The sequence below is a fragment of the Pinus tabuliformis genome, chromosome 6 (genome assembly GCF_031772625.1).
Source record: "Pinus tabuliformis cultivar Carrire ecotype Pingquan chromosome 6, CPIR1, whole genome shotgun sequence".
Taxonomy (NCBI): domain Eukaryota; kingdom Viridiplantae; phylum Streptophyta; class Pinopsida; order Pinales; family Pinaceae; genus Pinus; species Pinus tabuliformis.
This window is the reverse complement of record NC_142292.1, coordinates 1,421,256,708-1,421,259,814: the sequence shown is the minus strand read 5'-3', so window position 1 is coordinate 1,421,259,814 and position 3,107 is coordinate 1,421,256,708. Positions and strand designations below refer to the sequence as shown.

At 45.5% G+C, this 3,107-nt stretch overlaps 1 pseudogene; it reads right to left on the bottom strand.

Annotated features, from left to right (window-relative positions):
• Positions 1-1,333: 1,333 nt before the first annotated feature.
• Positions 1,334-1,990, bottom strand: LOC149263975 (pectinesterase pseudogene; annotated as a pseudogene).
• Positions 1,991-3,107: the final 1,117 nt, after the last annotated feature.

Below are 3,107 nucleotides of genomic sequence, written 5' to 3'. Positions count from 1 at the left end.
TCTTAGGAGTGATAATGGTGGTGAATACATCTCTGGCGAGTTCAAGGACTTTTGCAGTGCAGAAGGGATTCGAAGAGAGATCATAACTCCCCATAACCCACAACAGAACGAGGTTGCTGAGCGGAAGAACAAAACGATCGTGGGTGTTGCACGGGCGATGTTGCATGATCAGGGCCTACCCCTTCACTTGTGGGCGGAAGCATGCAATACAACAGTTTATGTGCAGAACCGTTGTCCTCACAGGATACTTGGCATGAGTACACCCGAGGAGGCTTATTCTGGTAAGAAGCCTGATTTTTCTCATTTGAGGATTTTTGGTGCTAATGTTTACATGCATGTGACGAAGGATTCCAGGAAGAAGTTGGAGCCGACCGCAGAGGTTGGGATATTTGTGGGGTACACTGATACGCCCCACAACTATTGTGTGTATTTGCCATACAATGGCAAAATTGTTGTGCGATGGGATATAAAATTTCAGGAGGAGAAAGCCATGAAGTGTTCGCTTGAGAGGGAGTTACACTTGCATGCAGATGAGGAGCTATTAGTTCCTAAATATGAGCTTCAGGACGTGGATCAGCCACAGGACGAAGTTCATGGAGTGGAAGATACCACTCATGCAGCGCCAACCATCAGAGAGCGAAAGCGCTTGACAGAAGATGAGCGACTGGATCAAGATGCAGAGAAAGTTGTAGGACCACCTACAACTCAACGTAGACAGAGACAGTCACCTGATCAGTACATTGGATACATGGCTCTTATGAGAAAATGTGTTGTGACTGAGCCATCCTCTTTCGAGGAAGCTATGGAGGATCCCGCATGGGTAGACGCCATGGTGGAAGAGTATGATTCGATTGTCAGAAACAGTGCTTGGGAGATTGTCCCAAGACCGGAAGGGAAATCAGTGGTGGGTTCGAGATGGATCTACAAAGTTAAGCAGGCAGCTGACGGGAGTGTGGAGAAGTACAAGGCAAGATTTGTTGCCCGAGGCTTTTCACAGATAGAGGGGATCGATTATGAGGAGACCTTTGCACCTGACGCAAGGTATTCTTCCATACGGACGATTCTTGCTCTCTGACTCCACAGAACTCTAAGAGAGCGGAGGCAGAGGCGGCATTGTCCCATGTGGACAATCCCACAATCAACATCCCGTCATCAGACTTATAAAAGGCGCAGGAATGAAGCCCCTTTATCTGTGCAAAGTATGCCTTCATAACGGCCAGGCAGCTGTAAGCGAGCACCTCCTGCGTCTTCATGTCTGTGTATATTCTCTGCACGCTTACTATGTTCCCCACTGATACCCTTGAAAATGAAGCCTCCCTCGGCTCCGATGAGGTCAAATGGAAGCAACTGCTGCGGTCACATTACAGTTCTGAATGGAAATTCCAGTGTTCTCATTGGGGTCCTCCCTGCCCTGAGCGGTGTAAAGAATCTTCTGATTCTTCAGGGGTCTCCGCGCCAGGAGATTGCAATCCTGAAAAACGACGGCGGAGTTGCCGAAGATGAAATCTACGGTGCCATAGATGTTGCATTCTCTGTAAAACTGACGAAAGGAATGGGCGTAAAGGGTGTCCTGGTAACCCTTGAAGCTGCACCGATAGAAGGCCGAGAGATCTGATCCCACACGCAGGGCCACCGCCTGGTGCTTCGCGGGTCCTGCCGTGTTCTCGAAGGTCATGTCGCGAGCGATGAATCCGTTTCCAGTCACAGCAACAGTTGCAGAACGAAAGGTTGTGAAATTGTCCTTCACATTTCGGTTTCCGGTGACCACTGTGACATCCATGCCATCTCCAATGAACATGATATTTGTTTTCTTCTTCTGCAAGTTCACATTTTCTGCATAAACTCCTGCTTTTATATGAATTACGTATCTTGCCTGGCTCTTCGCAGGAGCCTTGTTCACTGCCTCTGTAATGTTCGTGTAATTTCCACTACCGTCCTTCGCAACCACGACGTTCGGCTTTACCGTGCTTGTTGAAGATTGCAAAATCATTCACCGGAAGCAGGCAAGAAGATATTCTTCCACTGCTTCCGATCAAGACCGAAAAAGCAGTCCGTGTCCAGCAAATTTAGCGGGAAGGCCACATCTGTCCTTCTGACTGATTCGATCATCACATAGTTTCTACGAATTCAATGAAATCCTCGGCCTTCATCGGCTCCATCATGACTTCCTGCCATCGGTCCAGGCTTGCGTTGCCTTGGTTGAGTACTCGACGATGGCACGTATCCACCGCTATTACAATTGAGAGCGACTCCACAATAGTATCTCCATCGACCCACGATGATGGACAAACAAAAGTAGTTTATTTCTCTATGCCCAGGAGGAGCCCAGCCTAGGAGGGGCCAGGCCCTCACAGAATCTAATACCAAGATAAAATTACACACAACAATATATTCTCTATTAAATTGAATGAGGAAATTACACACATATTTATACAATCAATAGTCTCAAGATAGGAATGCTATCTTAGACGTACAGTAGTGTGGTTGAGAGATTCTCTCAACCACACACTAAACTAGGAGAAACTAAATTCCTATTATGTAGGAACAATCTCCTCAAATGGAGAATTACAACCATAGACAAGTAGGAATTAATTGTTTCTAACTGGAAATACACTTTCTTTGTGGGTCAGTTCAGCTATTGCATGCAGGACTTCAGTTAGAACTTATGTGAGTTCTGTGGAGTTGGATGTGGAGTTGATGGAGTTGTGTACAATTTGACTTGGTTAAAATAGTTGTAATTAGTCTAACTGCAAATAGAATAGTGATGAGTGATGTGAATTAATTGATTAAATTAATTCACTAATTATTAATTCATAATGCAATTGAAGAATACATCAGTTAACTCAGTGTATGTACAGTTCAGTGGAGACAGGTGTTAGAGGTTGAGATTGCTATCAGTTGTGACTATAGTTGTGCATGAGATCTTGCACAATCATGGATTGAGTATGCCCATGAGGATTGCGCAGTATATGCCCAGTGAAATAGTCTGTGCTCACGTGATTTTCACTTAACATTGTGCAGTGGAGGCAGGAAAAGCAGCGGAGAATATTTGAACCTGTGACTTGTTCGGATCTGAGCTAGTTTTGTGTGTAACAGGTGGAGATAAT